The 22,713-nt window shown below is 42.9% G+C and overlaps 1 protein-coding gene across 1 annotated transcript in view; it reads left to right on the top strand.

Moving 5' to 3' along the window:
• The first annotated feature begins 688 nt into the window (after positions 1-688).
• The window catches only part of LOC136440299 (glutamate receptor ionotropic, NMDA 2B-like), a 73,093-nt gene continuing 51,068 nt past the window's right edge, over positions 689-22,713 (top strand). The window contains exon 1 of the mRNA XM_066436252.1: positions 689-1,176. The gene's annotated coding sequence lies outside the window, so the exon portion shown is untranslated. The remainder of the gene's footprint in view (positions 1,177-22,713) is intronic.

The following is a 22,713-nucleotide window of genomic DNA, read 5'->3' as shown; positions in this document are numbered from 1 at the left end:
TTATGCAAATGTATAAGTCACTTGCATGAATAGAATTGTTCATGGAGATATGAGGTCGTGGAACTCTTGTTGCAATTGTTTTGTGACGGTAATTGATGATTGCATGCAACCATGTTGTCAGTGACGTCACCTTGCTAGTTGAACTTGCCTTTATCTAGTCCTGATACAATTGACATTAATTAATACTGATCTGATTGACAGATTGATGCTATTGACGTGAATTGTGGTACACACATGGTCAGTGGCTAAACAAGCATTGAGTTAGAATTTGGAGGTGTTATATTTAGGCGAAATTTAAACATGTTACACTCGAGGTTGACCAATAGAAAATGACAGATTACAGCAATACTTTCCTACCACCCCTCCCTCTTCCGAGAATTCTTGCTTTTCCTCCCAATAATTGTCACTATTTGACAGTGAACAATTTTTAGGGGCGGAACAATAGGTTATCGATCCATTTACAAAAACAATGTAGCAGTTCGCCCTGAACAATCCTGCGCATGTGATCGCGCTCTCCAGCAATTACGTGTGGCAAATCAAGTTACTGGGAATTGAACTTGAACCTTGTGGCCATGTCTTCAATTCATACGGCGTAACCAATATAGCCTCTTTTAGCCCAAACCCTTAGAGATTGTAGCCCTTGAACCGACCCATTGGTCCGCCTAATTTACCCGACTGCTCGCTTGTTTCTGTGGGAGCAATTGCGGTCGAAGTATATGTCATTCCGTCGCTAGGGGAGTGCTTTCGTAACGGAGTGTTACAGTCACAAAACAGCGGTTTTAGATGCGCAGACACGACTTGATTACACCTTGTTACTGCGGTAAATTGCCAGAGGTTTTGCGGTATTTTTCTTATTATATCTTCTCGGGGCTTATGGTAATTCGCTTCAGTGAGCATCCCAATTGCAACGGGGCGATCAATATTTGAGCGCGAAGGCTCTCTGGCTTTATTAATATCAGGTACGAACAGACCAAATACTTTCACATTCATAGCCACAGCTCTGAAGAGGGGGCAGGGATATCGGAGGAAGTTGTGAAAAGCAGCCGACGGATGAACCTGGTCTCATCGGGGATATTACATGTGTTTTCAGCGATAGGTGGCCCGCCCAAGCCCTGGGAGGTGGCAACAGATGAGTATGTCAACTCAGCCGGATAGATAGACCCAAACCACTGAAAGGTACCGTCATTCATTGCATTTGCGTCCTGCTTTGTAACAATGTGTTTTTCAGTAAGTAATGAGGGGCGTGGTAGAAATGTTTCTTGCACGTCCATTTTATAACAGTATACTGTAGGTGTAAATACAAGCTGAAGCTTAATGTTTTTCATGCGTTTTTAGCATATTCATTCTGTTTTTATTGCATTTCTTGAATATTGATGCCTTTTCTGGCTCCCAGCGCGTTTCAGGAGCGCGGGAACTGAAATATGCAGTTCAAGCATTCTCCCTGCATTATGTTGCCCATACACTTACGCGGCATTTCGTTTACAACGTTACGACAAGAGCTACATAAACCTGCATTCGATTACTTCAACAAATGCTTAGGCGTTCGCTCGCAATGGGACTGCCGCTATGAATAGCCGCCAATGTCCCGGTCCTCAGATGTACTTGTAGCAATCCGGCTCCAATGGGAGCGGGGCTTTGTATTGATCGCGCGACTAAAACAAAGAAATGGAATAATAAATCAAGTGCGCGTTGGGTAACAGGTTCGCGAGCCGCCTTGTGAGGTGAGGCCCGGAGCGGTAAGTAGTTTTCGTGAAGGAAACGAGATAAGATTACGCGGGATAACATCGTTTCCTGGAGGTCTTTTGGTGCCTAACGTTAAGATGCCATGTATATGCGGACTCCTCCGGGTGGCTGTTTGGAGACGGCGTAGCGCCGGGTAATGTTCGGTCATGCGAATTGGAAATGTTTACCATTACGCCGTGGAGCGCATTTCAGGTTACGAGAGCTGGCATGTTCGTCGTACGGGTTTGATGTACAGTGTATTTGTAATAATGATAATAATAATGGTTCTTTCGATTCAATCGAACAACCAAACAGCAAATCACCACATTGCAGCCAGAGGCTGAATTGCGTGGGGTTTCATTACGATAGACAACATTCGTATTAAGATATTAAGATATACTGTAACGTCTATGCAGTCTGACGTCTTACTTAAATAAAAGACATGACTTACATACAAATAACTAACATTTTCACGGGTTAAGATACTTTCAATAAAAGCCTGTATTACTTGTACGGCATAGAACATTTCGAAATTTCGAAATTTGGGATTTTTGCAAGCAGGCTACGACTGAACCAATGGCCGGCGATCTAAGACACACACTTTCGGCAACAAATTGACCGAAATTGGCTATCATTTGTACGACTCATATGCACAACTATCCCAAGAATGCTCTCAATTGTACGACAAACCTGGGCATTGCCTAAGCTTGTGGCAGGATTCGTCACTTGTGTAACACTAACGGATCAAAAGAATTAATATTAGGCGTTAGAGCTTCATCAGTGGCTTTACCTGTAATTTGATAACATGTAGAATAGATATATACACTACTAGGTTTTAGCAATGGCCATGGTCAGTACTGACCATTGGAGGCCAAATGTGATTTGATTAATCACAGTTCTTCAATTATTTCCTATTGACGACAGTTACTTAGATTAATCCCATTATACATAGACAGTTCAATTAATGTGTGTTGCCGGATCAAATCTGTAAAATGAAAAAAAAAAGAGATAATGGAAGCCCATGTCAATAACCTCTATAAGCAAACGGATAATACGCAATGAACATGAAACATGCCACAGTTGCAATCAGCATGGCGTGACGCAATTGACACGGAACAGCAACCACATGCATACTTAAACTGCCGTAATATTTTGACGTTTAATTGAAAATGGCGGGGTTCTTGTCGTGATGTATGGCAGCATAAAAGGCAGACAATGACGGATTCCTGGAGACCATTCCTCCGTGTTAAAACTACCAGATGGTATAAAATTATTCCTATAATTGCATTTAAACCCAGAAATAAAATGGGATCGTAGTCAATTAGAAGACATGATGTGCCATCATATTCGTCAGAACGAACAAAGAACTTTCAACTATTAGTGGATGATCCTCTGACACATTTTCACGAACGGGTTGAATCATAGGTGTTGTCCTGCACACATGTTCAGAATGCAGAGAAATATTCAATGCATGTCTATGGTATGATTGTAAAAATCCCTCTCTTCAATGCAAGATGTCCTGTATGCCAGTAATGGCATTGCCAAATTAAACATCGATTTTTTTTTCATTGACGGGAATGATTTATCGTTTTTACATATAAAAAAAGTTGAAGGAAAAATGATATTATCCCCATCTAAACAAAGTCACCTTCACCTTGGAGAATTTCCCGTGAAGACAAGAGTTATTGAATAAAGCGTGATGGTACGTCGGGACGTCATTAAGATTCATTCCCACACGCACAAACATGCCCCGGGTCGTCCTGGGACAAGCCGGGGGAGGGTTCGCCTCAGGCGCGTCTTGCTATGTTTCACCAAGGCGGTTTAAACCTCCGTGGTTTAACAAGACGAATTGTGAATGACGGTCGGGTGGAAATCACGTCCCAATGCGCTTTCACCTCTAAAGGAATTTTCCGTCTTCTAAGTACACGAAAACGTTGCGTATATCGTATTTCTACATGCACATCATGGCATTTTCTCAGTAATATGTCGAGGAATACGGTCAATGTCCCCTTTCTTGCCTAGCCTGCTCTTTCATGCTCCAGATATATTGGCCTCCAGGCAACGTAATCTCAATACTAACAGGGTCATCGGAAGATATATTGCTCAATGATTTTGCCATCTCCAATCACAGGTACGATCTGTCGCAGTCCGCTCCTTCTGTAATAATCGCTACACTCCCCCACGCACTGGGCATCAATAAATCAAAAGAATTAATATAAACAGCTTTTTTTCAGCGATCAAAGGACAATATTAAACACCAGGCTCACAACAGGTTATGAATAAGGCAATCTCATTGGAAGTTCCCTGTCAGTAGAGGAGCTTGATCTATCAATTCACAGGAGCAGATTAAAAACAGATGTTTTTTTCTGGAATCGATACTCATCAAGCTCACCAGTTTCTTGTTTTGACGTTTCTTTGATAAAGATATTTCACAGCATTAAAGAGACGTACGAGAACAGAAATAAACAGACATTCTAAAAGAGTGATTGTACTTAACCGGGTAACGTTATTCAATTATTGACATTGAGCTCGATAGACCTTGGCTAGAGGGCTGAAATTCATCACCATGTCAGAATTGGAATCGTCCTAACGAATTTTGCTCATCGACGGATCTATTTTTAGATGGTCTGTCGGGAAAAGTCCAATATTGTTTTTCTGCGAGTAGCGTGAATGTTGTTTTGTTGATACCTGCCATCGTTTACACCACCCCTGATAAAAGAAGGCGAAGAACTCCACAGCTTGCAGCTTTTTCATTGCCGGGTTGCATTGACGTCACAAGCATGACGAAATAGTGGCAGCTAGCCAAGTATTCGTGCTGGGTGCTTGCCTGTCCTCCTTGTGTGGTGGTCCGAGGAAGCTGCAAAGCCAAAGTTTTGATACTAAGAAAATTTTATGATGCTGGATTTACCAAGGAGTTGTCCCTTGACATACTGCAATAGTTCAGAATGTAAAAATATCGCCACTTACCTTAAGCCCCCCTCTCCCTGGACCCGCGGCACGCTGGCGGTGTCGCTGCGGCCGATTGAATTGACAAAGCACTAAACGAATTTCATCGACAAAAAACGAGTCTTTTTAAGCTTTGTGTGTTTTGTTGTCTTTTTGCTCATACTTGCACGCTTTGAATGATATTCCAATTATAAAGTCAAGGGTAACACAAATCCAGTTTAAGACGCAGCAACGCCGCTAGCGTGCCGCGGGTCCAGTGAGAGGGGGGACTTTACAGTGTTACTAAGTAAGAAAATGCAGTACGTTAGAATAGGGAAGGTAAATAATCTGTCTTGATGAACTCTCATCGTCTCATCTGGTACATCTGTACCAAAAATAGCTCCTTCCCAACTAAGCTTCTCGTCCCCGGAGAAACGCAAACCTGTACGGTAATTGCCATCTGTATCCAGGCCCTCCCCTCGCCAGGAGGACTAGGGTAGATAACATACATGTTGCTGTGCGTGAGGAATATTGTTGAATACTGATGATGAGTTGGGAGGAGCAGAATCGAGGCTAATCTGAGCCCACCGGCACTCAAGGCCGTAGAGCGATGATTTCGCAACACTCGGAAACTTTTCCAGTCTTTTAGATCCCCTTAATCTGAGCGAGCATTTTCCCCGACCTTTCCCGGATTACTGCGCGGGGAGGTGAGGCAGAGTGATTAAGTCTCGCCGTGGCGTCCATTAACGCGAGAACGACGTGGGCTACGCCGCCAGGCTGGGACGACAAGATGGCGACCGATCCACATCAATTTCAAGATTCCTGTGGCAGCGCCATCAAAAGTTGTACCGGCAGCGGGCCCCTCGCTCGCGAGGGCAGATTACTGAAGTTCCTGTTGTCCTGACAGTGCGGAAAACTTGTCCCAAGGCCATCATCATGACCGACGTCTCTGTGTCCGCAGAAAGAAGTTTGACGTTGAACTTGTCTCCGGGACATGCGCGCCAAGATTACCTGCCCCTCAAACCTGCAGGATAAGAACTTTGTAATCATCCAGTTCCCTGCGGAAAGAATCGATATGCCACAAACGTACTCATATCAATGATGACAGGCATGGTAGACCGTAACCTTTCGTCTCCTAACGACGTTATCTTTAGTTATATATGGATCCCTGCGTCGCCATTCCACTTATTAAACTGCCCTTCACAAACTCTTGCGCTCTGACGTCACGGGGCAGCAACATGGAGATATCAGTTTGCGATGAAATGAAATGAAAATTACAACTCAACTGAAACGTCAACATAAGAACTATTTCCACCTCAGTCCACTGTATAGTAGATAATTGAACAGAATTCCATATGGGCATTTGCTATCATTATGGCAAAGGCTAAGCGATGTCAATGATAATCGATTACACGTTTGATATTTCCTGCACTTTGACATCAAAGACTTCAAGTTCAAGAGATTTCTAAGACGTTGCCAGTATCATAAGCTACATTCCAAATCTGACGCGATCTCCGTTTTCTTTCATGTTGTGGCTGTTATTGCAGTCAGCTATTGTAGCAGAATTGTAAAATTATATGAATGCAAAATACTGCACAATGTTTTCACATTAAGCCGCCTCTGTTATTTTCTAGTTCTCCGTCCAGTCATAATTTGAAAACAAGAACTCTAACTGAAACTTTACAATACCCTTCACATAGCCATGATCACTGTCTTTCAACTGCCTTCCGGACTGGATCGGAGGTATCACAAACGTGTTATTGGAATGTGCAATTTTGTGCTTCGCTTCAAACAAAGTGCCAAAGTGTATCACAATGTACATCAAACTCCCTCATATTTCCTAACCCATTTACAATCCTGTATAGATGATACAATATGATTATCCCATTCAACCTACATACTACTATCACAGTCGAATATAAACAGGAAATCAAGATATATTCAGTCAACGATGATTTCTTAAAATCAATTATAGTCAATATAGATAACTTGAATACGGAAAAAATTAAATCTACAAATGACAATATCTGAATATAAAGGAAGTCCTTCGTTCCTTTATTCAGTTCGTTCATTTATTCAAAGACATCCCTGCAGTTGTAGAGCAAGCTGCTAGGAGGTCCAACCCTACACCACCTCTTCCTGACACCAAATGCTACCTGCCACTACAAAAATTATAACCCAAGCCTGCTCAGGACAAAAGATACAAAAAAAGGTTCTGCTGCAGTACCAAGGCAAGCCGCCATGGGTACACAATCGACCCTGACCGTCATCTTTCCAAAACCATCCCACGTACCAAATATCACCACTATCCATCCAGATCTTCTTAAGTTATACTGACCACAAATGTTGTAAAACAAAGACACACAGACACGCCCAAAACAATAACTACATTTTTCATTAGTGTGATAGATCTAGAGATCTTTCCAGCCGTGAAACTGTGAAAAGATCGACGTAAATAATCATCAGTATGTGTCAATCATGGGTAACCATCAGGGGTGATGATGGGTAAAGTCTCATGTCTTCTGCTAAATTGTTACCTAACGCTACAAAAAAGGGCCACAGTGTGCATAGATCACAGATTCTTAGTTATCTATCGTTATTTCAGAGCGTTGATGAAATCATACGTGTGTCTTCCTGGACTATTGGAATATCGGCATTAAGGTTGAGTGTCATTGATTTTTGACACAGTGTGACAGAAAGGGGGTCAGATGTCAAAGGCCAGGGTTGGATGGGGGTAGGATATGGATGGTGCTTTGCGATATCGACCGTTAAACTTCGTTAGTATATACTGTCCTTTCATGGACCGGGACGGTGTGTTAAAGGGTCTAACTGATTTGTCGTTCTGACCAGGAATATGGTCATCGACTGCACGAACCCCATAACGGCTTGCGGATGAGGTCACTGACCGCGAGTCGTCCCGAGAATTCTGCTGACGCAGCGCATTTGATGTACGTAGAAATCTACCAGATGTAAAACTGGCGTGTATTACGTCATGTAAAACTACGTACATATACAGGCTCCACTGTTTCGGATCTCGTGGTTCTCATGTGTTTTTTTTGGCAATATGCAATTTTCAAATCATGCCATAGTTATCGGCTAACACGCCACGTAGCGATATTTCTAACGAAGAAGCAGCGTTCTGACTTTAATCAATACCTTCTAGGCGTGACGAGTTCAGTCACTCTATTAGATAATGACTGATAAATAGCGCAGTTTGTCTCCGGGGAAATAGCACTGTCAGCGAAGTTGACTTCGGTCGGCGAGATGAAGGATAATCACCATACGCCTCATGATCAGCGCTGCCCCATATAAGAAATGCAAAGAAAAAGGACGCTCGTGGAACAGTACTTTGACTCAACTCAGCGGGAAACATGACTAATGATTGGTACAGCATCTGATGTTGACTTTCTGTTTGAGGTGGGTGAAGATAATCAGAAGTGCCGCGGCTGGTACTCCCACGGGTACGGCGTGCGCAGATCCAGCTGCAAATTGGACCCCAGCGCCCAGTCAAAGTAAGTACAGGTGTACAAAAGTGGGTTCGGGGGCCTGTAACTACTTCTCGTGCCGCAATCAAGTTTCTTTCAAGGTCCATGCTCAGCTGAAGACAAAAGTAAAACAAAGTTGTAGCTCTTTGCACGTGCAAATGATACCGTTGCTTATTACTAGAAAATGATACTTATCATATGACACTGAATTCCCATGCAGTTTGAGCGTTCATATATGGATAAGCTTTTGCTATAAAATCACTTTGAGAGGACGTTTATGTTGTAGCTGGAAACGTATATCTTAAGTGTTTTTTTGTGTGCTCTGGAATTGGCATGTATGGGAAGGAAGCTATACTTTAATTAACGAATTGAGTTCTTTGGCTGACAGAGTAAAGCATTTGCAAATCTCATAGCCAGTAAAAATCAGCAGTTAGAGTAAGGCATCAAAATCTTCTAAAGGGTCCTTAATACCAGACTCGCAGAATAGATTGATCACGTGTAGTGAAATATAATAGCACTGGCCGTCACATAAAACGTCCATCTTGTACAGATAATGGATATGTTTCTGTTCGTGACAAATAGCGTCAGCTTTGATATAGCTAGTTACTTCTTTATTTATTAAAAAGAAATCCCACCGGGTCTCTTACAGTCGAGCCTCTAATCCTTGTCATTTGTCAATTTCATTATGTCGAGCCGTGATTGTATTGTGGAGTCCCTGTTGCAGTGGAGATGAACGTACAGAATTTCTGTACAAATGTGTTCTCGTGGTTTGCAGGTTAATAAATAGTACAGCGGACGCAGTGTACTGACATCTCTAGCTCCAGTGTCAGATTCTCTTGAGCTTTATGTACCCTGTAACGTTACATGACTGGCACGGATTGAAGCCAAAGGAACCAACGGAAGGATTACGGGATTTGCGTGATTACTGTCATGGTAACTGTGTGCACGTGTGGCTTTAGATAAACCTAAGTTTCGTGCTGTAAGTTATGTAGTTCCGGGCCCCAGAGACACATTCCTACTCAGTGAGGATAAAAACGTCAAGCTAGAATATCCCTCTTTTACAAACAGAACGGCCATTTTCCGTCACAACACTGGCTGTCTTAGTGTGCGTCCATCGTTTCGCGCCAGTGAAGAAGTTTGGTCGCTTGCCTTGTAGATAAACGACAAGAAAAGTTTTGAGCAATGTCCTGTGATGTTCCCAGAGCCAGTGTGTGGTTGATGATTATACGGCGTGGCTTCCCGGGTCGCCCCATCACTGTAGGCCCATGGATTAGACGGAAATTGAAGCGGAGGAAATGATGTTCTCTATCAGGTGAGGCAGTGAAGTCACGACTTAACCCGCGATTCTGATTGGAACTATTACCTTCCATGCACTATTGCCCTAGGATGAGATCATTCGATTTTATGACGGCTTAATGATGTTAGGAAACATGGGACACACTAGATTAATTCCGCGTAATTTCAGCAGAATCACATTTGCCAACATTCACTTAAACTGGGATCATCCCAAGGGCACTGGGATTAGTACAGGGGTGTTGAAGTGTCAGGAAAATGCAGTGATTTGAATGAAATAACGATTGTGTTCAATGGTATTCTATCCTTCATGGTGTTGTATTCGAAGACCCATTTGGCTAGTATTTCCAGTTACTTCCTAATCAGAAACCTATAGTTCGGCGACTTTTCCCCTCTTCCATGTAAAAGTAGAAGGTAGAAACGGTAATGAGATTATCATTATGATAGGAGCAGGGGTGACCCATATATTTCCAAGTAAAGGGCGAATCCAACGCACTGACATCCACGTCAGGTGGAAAGAAGACAGCGATGTTCCGTGTGTATTGATCGTCCAGGAGGAGACGGCATAGATTAGACGTTCCTGACACGACAGTCGTTAAGTGACCTATGGAAGAAATGCACGACCTTCTGCCCCGGTACGGCCTTTTATGTCCCATTATCCCTGCCCACGGGCCGCTTGTTCACCCCGGAACACTCGCACTGCACGACAAACCCGTGAATATTTGGAAATTGATCTCAGTGGTTAACCTTCCAACTGAAACTATTTCTGGCAGGTACATTGGTACTAATGTACTTTTTCGGTCATCTTTAGAACATGTCTGTGACAGCGGTGAGGTCAGCAACACCGTTTTACTTTAGCTGCATGCATGTCAATTACCCCGGCTCGTCCTGCAAATATTCCATCCACAGTACGTTAGAGACCAAGGAAATTGGTCGCCCATCTACATGACCAATTGCAACTCATGAAACAAGCTAAACCTTCTGTCACTATCACTTTCTTACCAACGACGACCACATTTGTTCAGAATATATCGCCATTGCATTTGACCCTTCTCTACAGTCTGGACCTCATCAGAGAATCAATATCATAATTTGATGTTCAGAGGGGGCTCGGGATGATGTAAAGTTTCCACAGGACTACGGAGCTATATTCTGCTACCTGCACGCCTCTTCTTATTTGCAAGGGTGTGATGAATAGAACTGTTGAAGTGCGCAACACTCCGCCCCGCTCGCTTCAATAATAGAACGTGACGGACTGGGGGTAAGACTCATTACACCGCGGAACGCTATCATGCCGGTGAGAAGGTTTATGATGTCATTCACCCCACCGCACGTCAGCAACGCCAGTCTTACGTCTTCCCTTACGAGAGAGAAGGATCTAATTCGGCTACTTTATGATTAGAGAGGTGGAAAAGGCATTGTAGCTGTCAGATATGGATGCGGATAGCTGGGGTAATGGTCGCTAAATCCTAATCTTTCTGACAAGGTCTGTCCATTTACACTACATGTTCGCTTTTCAAATGAAAGATCGCGTCTCTGAAGCCTTCCTTATATGGATGCTTGCCGAGTTGAGGAACCTCACGTATGTTATCATGTATTCCTTGACGGTCAGGCTGCCGTTAATACACATGAAGATGACACTGGCCTTGAGGTATTCTATAGAAAATGAATGGATTATTGGCCAGGGCTATGGTTACAGACTTAAAGTACACATAGCCATGCCATTTACTGCCAGCTAAGTACAGCATCGTCAAGAATAGGGATCAGTAGCATCAGCTGTTGCTTGGTAACCAAGTACATGTACGTCTGCTTACAGCCACTCTCCCGGGTCCATCTTTTCTTAATGGTACAAAAGAAAAATCACCGAGATGATGGAATGCCTCAATATAACGGCTGTTATCAACCTTAAACATTACACGCAGGGGATTTGTGTATTTCATGTCGACTGTCATGCCACCGATCCACACGGTACAGTAGATTTACGCGGTCCATGTTATAGGAGTGTAGCTTCACAAGAGTGGATGTATGTCCCATTACGAGAGAAAGCCAACGGCGTTTTCTTTGAAGTCTTCCCATTCTTTGTGCCATAGATCAGTTCTCTGCTGTTGTCATCTGATTGCAGGCGAAAGCTTGGACGATTTGGTAACCGTTCTGTAGGAGCTTCAGCCACTGATAGTCATACTGTGCGATTCACCACCCTCACCACCTACTGAAATCGTAGAAGAGATAAACTTGGCTTTCTGCTTTCTTTATCCGTTCATATTTCTTCTGTATACACTTTTAAGTAAACGCCTTCGTCTATCCTTATATCGATTAGCTTGAACCTTTGGGATACCATCTCTTGAAAAGATTAAAGGCTTATTCCACTGCACTTCGAGTCTTGGCTCAACGAGCAAAGAACGCAAAGGTGCATCGTTGGCTGCACTTTGCTCAGACGCTGCGAAAACCGGCCCACGTCTCCATTATGTGAATGTAACACATCGATAAAGTTCCAACTAAGTAGAAACAAACGCTTTCGTATTTCGTAGCTTTTAAAAATGCCCACTCACTGTACCCATGTGAAAACTTCTGATGTCATGCAGAAATATTTGGTTCCAGCTTAACTTTTATTGGAGCATTTTTTGAAAAGTGTATCAAAAGTTCGTACATAGACTTTGATGCAGGGATATTTACTTGTAACTATGGTCTTAATGTTGTACAGATTTCAATTATGAAACGTGCTTAAGCTAAGATCAAATTCTTTTCCCTGCATTAACATGCATTAATCTGAACCTGACTTTCCGTGTAACAGGATATATTATCTAATATCCTCATCAGAACACAAACACGTACTTTTAATCTCGTACCTCATAAGCAAAATGTCTTCCTAAGTCATGACAAATGTATGCAGCTTGACTCAATAATTGAAAACAGTTCTGCATTAGATCAAGACTGAAGCTAGTTAAAGCACCTGTAAATTTACTTCAAGCTTTCCCCACTAATGGTGGCAGGGGAAGTTAATGGCGTCCCTGTGGCATCTGTCACGTCGGCGCCACCTTCTGGAAACGTCCATCTTCCGTTCGGACGATCCCTTAGCCCGGACTGACGCTAAAAGCTTGCTGCCTTATCCAGACATGCGTCTCTCCGCACAAGATATGATGATAGGTTACTCCGACATGTCACCCACAAACCATGACGAATCCAGACGTTAAAGTACCGTGGAAAATCTCATTTCTGTCCTGAATCGCCATTCCCGTCTTCTGGGGAGGAGGTTCAGTCATGTACTTACAACCGCTAACTGCGCGGTGCCGGTGCAGAAATGTCGAGAATGATGTTACTTTATTGATGATTGTACATCTGGCAAGATTCGGACCGTGGGTGAGGAAATACAATAGTTGGGTATAACCGAATCTGAAGGTTTGTCTGATGGCCTGATTTTATCCTATGCGAAATAAGCTATATTCTTGATGGCATTCACTCCATTCCCAGTCTCAGAATCAGTACCCTACCTCATTTCCCATCTTCTACGCCAGTAATGTGGTACATTTTTACTCTGCTTCTATCACTAGACAATGACACTTGTGAGATTTTGATACCCGGGATCAATTCTCACCACCGCCACGGTAAGACATCGTAAAATTACCCTAACTTTGTGCCAGAAGAAAATGCCGGTATCTTTAACACGCACGTCTTTTCGCTGTCTCGGGCCATAACGTATATTCACTCGGGCGACTTTGCTATTTGGGCCCATCCACTCATCACCTTCGCTTCCTTGTGTCCGAATCTCCCATTCAAACCAGAGGGCTGAAAATTGGCAGGCTTTTAATAAATGATTGCAGCTCTGCGAATACCCGGAGGAGCCTTATCTTTGCGGACGACATTACATTCTTTAATATCTAGCGCATGTTTAGGTTACGTTGCTATATTGTGTTGTATTTGAGTATAGATGCTGCACCATGTATACCTGCTAGTTTAAAACCTCAAGTGACCCAGAGGCCTACCATAAATGTGTCAAATAGAACCCAACTTTACAGACTAATTAATGTTATTTGTGGTAGACGAAACTTCCAGTTCTGTCAAACATCCGACAAATAAGATAGTTAATGTGATGGGTAATGTAGTTCTTCAGATTAGAAACTCGTACATGACGCACGGATTTTAATAACGGACAAATCTATGTGATTATCGAGGGATTTATTTATTATTGATTAATGGCATTACATGCAACAGCGTTGCCTCCAGCTACACTGCATGTGAACTTCGTGACTTTTTACGTGTAATACGACTGAAAATAAACGAGCAGCGGAGAAATCTCGTTATAAAGAACCCCAGGGAGATAGTGTGAAAACCATCCTATCGATTTTTGCATCTCGATGTCGCCTTGGCTTTGCGTCGCCTTGTTCGTGACGTCATGGGGGATGTTAATGACAATATCAACGCCTAAATGAACATTTAAGCATGAGTTACATGGATTTCGGAATCCGTCTGGTGTGTCTGCTAAGGTCTGGTGACGCCCGTAAAGAGAACAATTACACGGTGAAGGTTTCGAAATGAACGGTTGTTAACTCGTAAAATATGGATCCATACTGCATACATGCATAACGTCTGCGGCCAGGCGGAGCTTTCTACACTTCACGAATGGTGAAACACAAACGTCATTGTAGTTGGTACTGAAACAGAAGTTACCCTTTCCACATGTGCACACTTAAGAGTGTTTTTAATCCAGCTGAAATGTCTACCACGACTATTAACGTGATTTTTCTCATAAGCATCGTGATATTATCATATAAAAGACTGCAGTGATAAGATACATGATACGGATAACACAAGTCTGACAGTTTTATCTCTTTCTTATCAAAGCATTTAAGCTGGAGCCGAATTGTTCTGTCAGCTGTGTCCCTTTGAGACTGATGAAATCATTATCATGTGTTACTCTTTAACCTTTTAGTTTCATGGCTGTTTTCAGCTTATAGCCTTTTAAAACTTTTTAGTAGATCGTATGAGTTACAGGCATTCAATTAGTCCAAATGTCAATGGGAGCTTTGACGATGCTGGGACGGAACCCGATGATATATAATAGAACGTGTCCACCGAAATGACTTTGAGTCACGATAGTGTATCATCTAGCTACAATCGCGTTAACATTGTGGCAACTTGAATGCCGTATGTCACATGGCGTGGTATACAAAAAATAACTTGCAAAGGTCGAACGGCCAGCTGTCTGCTCTTAAGACTGTAAATTCTACACATTGAATCAGTGACCGCACTACATGCATTCCCCAGACGACCTTGCAAGCGGTCGATGTTGTTGAGTTACACTCTGCGCACCCCCCCCCCCGTGTAAAACTGTATGGTTTTCAAACGTGTTGGCCGCAACTGGGCAATAGTGTCGTGTTGAGGTCATTCAGGCCCTGTAGGCACAGTCATGGTCTTAATCAATATTAGTAACTCAGTCCGTGAACATGAAGACCCCAGTCTACCCTGACTATGAGTTTGTCGGTTTATAGAATTCAGGAGTCGTGAACACTTTACATGTACATGTGCTGTGGCATATGTCAATCCATCACAGCATGCTCTTGAGGATTGTTGTCGCCTTGTACCAAATTCAGTCCCACAAACGATTGGCTGCGCTGCCTGGAAAATATCAGTTTGCAGTCTAGTCAATACCTTGGCGCCCACGCAAAAGGCTAAACCAGCGAGCTACCCGGAAGAGTTGACCCGGGGTCGCAGGCGTTGGCGACCCGTGTGTCCTATGAAAGTGTGCGGCAATTCCATCTGCTGACCCCCGTCCTGAAGAGACGACGATGTGACAGCATGTTATTTCGCTTTGCTCGATGTTGACAGTCGCCACTGGCACTGCAATGAACCCATACTGCTGCAACATCGCCCTGCAGAGGATGTAGACATGTTTTACGTCAGACGTAACTTTTATGGTTTGTGAAGACTTGAAGATGTAGCCGTGAGGCTGTAAAGTTTTCCTCTATCAGTCAGAAACAAAGAGTATACATCAAATTGTGCAATCTTAAATTGGACTTTTCGGCCTTAAACGTTAAAGTACGTAGTTGTGTAGATGTGGCCAGGCCTTGTACATACAGTAGCTAATCTATGTGTAGCATTTGTGGTGGGTCGGACTCCAGGGCTGTTCCCACTTCACCATCGACGCACTGGAACTAATCCAGGCTTGTGAAAGAAAAGCAATGTTGGACAGGAGCCACCCACTAAATCTCCGCGGAATACGGTAGCACGAGGAAATGAAATATGTCAACATCCCGCAATAATCCCCTCTACTTAACGAAATTGTAGGGGTCTGATGTAAACGCGTAGACACCCTTGTTCCAGGAGGCTTGATTATGCACTACGTAGCTGGTATGGGTTGGAAGGAAACAATACGGACGACAGGCTTGTTGTGATTCTTTAGTGTTCACCGATCTTTTGATAGATTTGATGTCACTATGTGATAAAGTGATAAGCAGTTTTTGAATTGTTCACTTACTTAATATGCAATGTACACGCAGCAAATACATAACGTTACCTTTGACGCAAGACCCTTCAATCTGCACAGATTTTGTTGCTTGAATACCGCTAACGTTAGTCTTAATTAATCAATATTTCACTACCAGGACATCGCGCGCTCCTTGACATTGCTGGCTGTCTAGAGGTCCTTAATGGTCACTACCGTCATCATTTGAATTTCATGTTTTTGCCACGTCGTTCGTTTTCTCTACAAGCGTCCTGTCAACAGCCTCTTGCATAATGCATGCTACATCAGCTATAGTGGTAACCGGTGGAGTCTTTTCCACGTCCTGGAGATTATTGGATATCTGACATCTATGACTTACACGTTTTCTTTGTTTTGTGTAACCTGCCGTTGCTTTTATGAGCCGAGTATTAAGAGGATTGAATGCATTAGAGAGCGTGATTTGTTCAGGTAGAAGATGAGATATCACCTGTACGCCGACCCTTTCACTTATCTTTCGATTGTAGCTTTTCAATTACAGACACGTCGTAAAGGATTCCGCAAGTCGCTTTTTTAATCCCCACAAAATGCGACTAAATGATTCAAGGCCAAAATGCGTGTCATAGGTCTCCGACGAGCGAGAAGGATAACGATTCCGAAGATTAACGATTCATCTTGATGTTTCTTCAATAGTTACAGCCGTGGGGAAATTTGTGATCGGGTTTTTGGATTGACCAGTGAATTATACACAAAATGAAGTGAAAGTCTTCGCTCTTGGTGGTTCCTGAGTGACATGATATCCACAAAGGTTATGATATTCGGAACATGATTTCCCACTGTTGCTATTGGAAGTGAAAATTGATGATATTTTACTTTGACTCCGATACGTGAGGAATGTTATTAGGAACGTCTTCTGATGAAATAATCAAAGTCAAGCTGGATAAACGGCGCTTCTAAAGACACAAGCACAAAGAGATGACGTCAGAGCTATCCCCGTGGTAGATGCAGTAATGTTCACGTACGTAGGCAACATGAATTCCAATCACAAGGTTGGGAAAACGGCAGACAGAAGCAGAGTAATTCAATGACGTGTAATTCGTGTGAGATATCTACACAACTGACAGCAATAAACGTCCTCAATCAATCGATCGATCGATCGATCGATCGATCAATAAATCAATACATCAGTCAATCGATTGCCTTTTTTGAGTGAAAATGTACATGCGCCCCTAATGTTACGTGTAGATCATTTTCTGGCGGCAGCTATCTAAATTGACACGGGAGTGATAGTTTTGTTGATATCTTGGTAGGTTTATGTAATATTTAGTTGTAATTTTTCCATTGTATCGTGCAACAGCTGCACGAAGCTCACCCTCCAGTGTCGCCCTCCAATGCTGAGGGAATGTAGGATCAAAGTTCGCTAATTCCTTTTCATCATGAACGGCCCAAAATAGTACATGTTAAATGCGCACTTTATACTAACTTTGTCTGCATCACACATAGCCACCGTCAGGGCAGAGCATTACTGGATACGTTATGTTCAACTTAGACTTATCTGTCACGAGAATCTTGATCTTCCATCAATCACAAAATATTACTTGCGTTACTTTTATCCCTTAAGTCTGTGCGAAGCTCTCAAACCAGACAAATCTATCAGGTTCTACTCTCAAGTGCACACAGTAAATCCAAGATCAAGCAAGTATTGGATGAATGGCCCTTTCGAGTACTTGTGGCGCCTACATGCATTAGACTGTGGCATAGAAGCAACTTGGGGTGTTTTGATTGCTTTTTGCCCTTCCTCAGGGGGTTCTATCGGTCCATCTACATGGTGTATGATTACATATACCCTACCATAATATTCTGCAGTGAGAAATGACATTTATTGACAAACTAGACAATACCTTAGTGAGAAGTAATGCACATGTATCCACGGGGGGCAGCTGTTATTACGACTACAGGCCACAAACGTCAATCTTGTTTGGAGGGTAATAGGAATTTTTCCTGGAAGAATAAGGAACCGAAGGATAATGAGAGGTGCGGAATGGGAATGTCTGGTGAGAACATAGCAACAAGACGATGGGTATAAAACCAAATGATGTAAAAAATCATGCGACGAAAAAGCACACAATTTTACAATAAGGTGAGGGATAGGCGCCCCACTGTGCCTCTCACACACCCGAACGGGCAAAATGGTTAGTCTGGCTGATGGTTACGGGCTGGCTGCAAAAAGTGTTTTATAAGCCAAAAAAAGGAACGGTAGAGCCTGTTATGAAGGCTAATTAAGGGTGTGCATATGTGCTACCGTGCATTTACAGATGTTTGAATCGTTCAGCAATATGTTTCCAGTTAACAGATGTGTTTAACGGACGAGCTGTGTGGACGGTTATTCAGTATATGCAAAACAACAGCCCTAGGCCTGTCCGCAATGAAACACCTTATTCGAAAACAAAGGGCTACTGTCAGGCTAGCAGATGTTCGTCTAACTTCATTGACCTTGAAGTCATATGTAAAACGGTTAGATGTTGAATATTATGAAACGAGGTGACACTGTACATATACGCCACCATTTTTGCTCTTCCAGGCTGTACGACACTCTTTTTCAGCACAGGGAAAAATGCCCATGACTCGTGCTTTTGGTGTCTGGTGTCCTTTCTCTTTGACTCCCAACTGGACGGTGATTGCTGAGCAGCGGCTAGTGCACGGCGACCAGCATTGAATTTGTGTGGCCAAGGATCAAGGATTCATAATTAGATCATGAAAGTATGATTGAAAAGGTAACAAAACACTCAAAAGGAAACGTAAAATCATTGATCTGTCAAACGTTTATTTGGTCGCTCAGTCGTTACGGCAGCCTTTGGTTGAAAGTGGGTGTTTATCAGTGGGAAGTTTAATGCATCAAAAAACGCTGGTAAAACTTACCCGCATACGCAAGGCATGAGGAGTACCTAGTATGGATAATCATACAATACAGGTCAACCCCTTGCCACTCCCGCAATTTGATTGATAATAATCCGGGGATCTCGTCACGTTGATTGATGACGTTTGGACGTCAAAAGACGCGTCTATTTAGGACAGTACCTGAGATAAATCTTGACAGGACATGATGAGTAATGGGACCAGACAATCTAGAGGAAGATCTAAGGAAGACTCTGGAATAATCCTTACTGAGTAGCGATGGATATACGCGACTGTTCGACGGACCAGGTTTGAATCATAGTTAAACTAGATCCCGGTGTAATGATTCATCTTACCAGTATCAAAGTTTCGCTAAATCGTTCAAACGGATAGTACGCAATGTAACTATGCTCAACAGAGCTGGACTAGTGCCAGAACCTACCAACTCTCGTTATAGTGAAACCGAATTTTGATTTTTTTTTGTCTGTTTGGACCCTTTTGCTCTGACGCGATAAAGGCCCCTCTCCACTAGACGACGATCAGACAAACTGGATTTGTGTAACCCTTGACTTCATAATTGAAATATCATCCCCAAAGTAAAAGTATGACTGAAAAGACAACCAAACACACCAAGCCTAAAAACATTCGTTTTTCATCTATGAAATTCATTGAGCAGGTCGCAGTGTGGTCGCAGCGAGGTCGCCGCCCTAGTAGAGCATGGGGGTGTAAATGGCATCCTTCAGCAGAATCTACAGTGTGCACGATTCCAACACATTCAGTATCTGGCCATCATCTCGGGTTGGAGCCGCCCACATCTTGGTACACAGCGGTAATGAAACTAATCTCATGGCTTCAGCCAGCTTTCCATCATCACTTAGGTCGGCGCACCCTCGGGATCAGCAGATCCTCTGGTGGCGTCCTTGTGTGCATTTCTCCCTCGGGAACTGAGGACACCTGTTCCAAGCCCACCATTAACCAGCAGGACGATGGTATAACGCATAATTGTGTGGGTGGCTTAGGGCTCGCTTGAAACAGCTAAATTGGTTATTACTACTTTAACTCAAAAGTCTCAGGATACTTTTGTCAAGACTAAACGTTGCTGGAGAACGTTGTTATAGGGAAACCATGGGCTGAGATTCTATAACTCAGAACAGAAGGTACTTGTATAACGCTCCTAAAAGTCGACGTGAACCTCTAAAGCACAATTTCCAAGAATAAAAGATTTTGACGGCATTGATAAAAGACAAACTAACAAGATGTTGGCTGTGTCGGGTAACTTAGCAGGGATTTTTCTCGTGGCGCTTATCTCTGGAATGAGAACGGCTCTGCTGTGAAGCATCAAACGCCATCGCGTTAATTGTGTGAACCGGGGGAGACGGATCGCCCTCTGCTGTGTTCGGCTCCTTGTTGTGTTACAGCCGACATTTGACGCAAATTGCGTGGATGGCATGGGGACGCCAAATTGTTTCAATGATGACGGATGACGCTTCTTCTGTAGGCCTTTCTTGCTATATTACTGGTCGCATTCGTTAATGTCTTACTCAACCCACATAACACGATGTGACATCGCCAGAACCTGTCTCTGTACTTCTTGAGCTCTGTTTTTGAAATTGTACTAGTCTAAACCAATCTACTTAAATCACAGAGAACCATCAGTTAAACATTTAATAAAAAATCTGAAAAAAGCTTCCCGACCCGCAAACTACTGCACGAGGCAATGCGATTGGCCTTCCAACAGCAGCACCTACGTTACTTCCTTCTGCCGCCATCTTGTTGACTACCACTTCTCGGCCGGTATTCTTACGGCGTACGGCCCTTCCTTCAGCTATCTTCAATCGTCGCGCGTTTACAGGAAAAGGTCACTGCAAACGTGACATGAGACATTCTGTCTACCACACGCACTCACGGGACATCATCAAGATTCAAGATTGTCTCTACACATCCCGCAACGTCATAAGATCAAGTGCATCCTTAAGTAGAACCGAGTATAAAGCGCTAATATTTTAAAACGTGTATAGATTTTATTTCCATGTCGTGCACTTGTGTATGAATACATAAATACATGAATAGAGCTTATTCCAGTGACATGCGTCAGTGCGCCACCAGCACAGCTCTTCACATGCAGTTCGTCATTATTGGCAGCCTACTGTCTTTTAAGCACCCTGCATTCGGAGGGATCTGCCTTCAGAGAAAAGAAAGGTTCCAAATTGGTCCAAGAAAATACGAGTCTGAAAATGAGTGATGGTTGCGGGGGAGTTATCATTCGGATTGAGAGCCTGTGATCGTGGGAGTCCTGTGTGCTGGATTACTGAGATATCGTCGCGACAAAAGACGAGCTGTGTTAACCTCAGGGTAGTGGTGAGAAAAATGTCGCAGCTTAGATCAAAGTGAACACTTTTTATATTTCCTGTATATCGATAAGAATAGCATTACTGTATGTAGAATGTCTTTATTGCCGAGCCCGCTCTGACGCCACTACTGCGAAACAGAATCCCTCCGCCGCCGGCCTGGTTTCCGCGATCGATGTTGGAGACCTGCTAATGTCTGCAGCTGGTACTACCCAGTTACATCAAGGTATTCCATATCCCTACTGCAAGGCATGGGAGCGAATACAGAAGGCTATTAAGAACGACATCAGTCATCCGCTTGTCCTGGGGCAGCAGCAAAGACTGTATCAGGAGACACTTTGTGTCGACAATATGCTAATCGCAAGTTGTAAGGAATACATTTGAAGAGTAGGACGCTGAATGATGGAAAAGAAGTTGGCAAAGTATTCATGGACTGCTGTACTACAGTATTTGTGTCATAGTGATAACACCTACTGTATAGCACATTGAAAATATGAATGTGCTCGTGAAAGATATGAAAATTGAGATGTTTTCCAAACAATTTTACATAGTTATATCTAGACATCTTTATCTTTATATGCCAGTAGATAAAAAAGAACCTTAAGGGAGTTATCTTTCATTAAGATAGACACAATCCACGTCATAAGGTAATCAGCTATATCATCTAGTCACTATACATAGGAGTACACAAGTGAACATTTTACACTAGGGAGGCAATTATTGCCTGTGTGAAATCATTAATGACGCAGCAATGTTGATGGTGTAATGTAGGCAAAATTAATAGATAGATTGATGGGGATATAAGAGCTGAGAGGTAAGATGTGAGATATTAGCTTGGGTATCTGCCATTTTATAACAAGGATATTCTATGAAAATATTGGCAAAATTCCAGTTCCAGGCTGACGCTTGTATTTTCGTTTTTGATGCAGCTGACAAGCAACAAGACCCTTATGACTTTCAAGTATTGTATCAAAGTGGTACCTTTCGAATCGTTCAGGGCAATTAATGAAAGTGGATTTTACCACTTCCTTCCTATGTCTTTCCTTTGTAGTGAATAAAGTGATTACTGACAGGTACATTTACATCAATGCAGGTTTCTCAGCTAATTTTCCTGAGGTATGTCTGAAAAAAACTTCAGCAAATTTGATTCTTCAAACAAAATCATTTCTAATGCAGCGTCGTGTTATTCCAGCGGTTAGGTTTATTTCAAGTCAATACAGCTCAAATGTTCGAGCAAACTGAGAGGGCCTGTCTAGAAAACCAAAGTCCTCGTACAGTCATTCTACTCGCCTTTGTGTCACGACCTTTCTATACTGTGTTACATTCACTCGCTCACAAGGTTGTGGTGATGTCCGATTGATGTCGTTCAAGTCTGCTTTGCTGTCTGGCCTTTGTCCTCATCAAAGTCGTTGTTAACCGAGGGTCAAATATTCAGTCAAGGTCTTTCAATATCACGGACCAACTGCGGCGATGTCGCTCACTAATGGCTGTCCTGGCCCGGGATAGGTGATCCGAACAAGTTACAGCTGGATGAATAAGGGATTCATACCTTGTGAGCTATAGCTAGCTACATGGGTTATGCTGAGATGAAAGCTAATTGCTAAACATA

The sequence above is a fragment of the Branchiostoma lanceolatum genome, chromosome 8 (genome assembly GCF_035083965.1).
Source record: "Branchiostoma lanceolatum isolate klBraLanc5 chromosome 8, klBraLanc5.hap2, whole genome shotgun sequence".
Taxonomy (NCBI): domain Eukaryota; kingdom Metazoa; phylum Chordata; class Leptocardii; order Amphioxiformes; family Branchiostomatidae; genus Branchiostoma; species Branchiostoma lanceolatum.
This window is presented reverse-complemented; position numbering and strand designations above follow the sequence as displayed.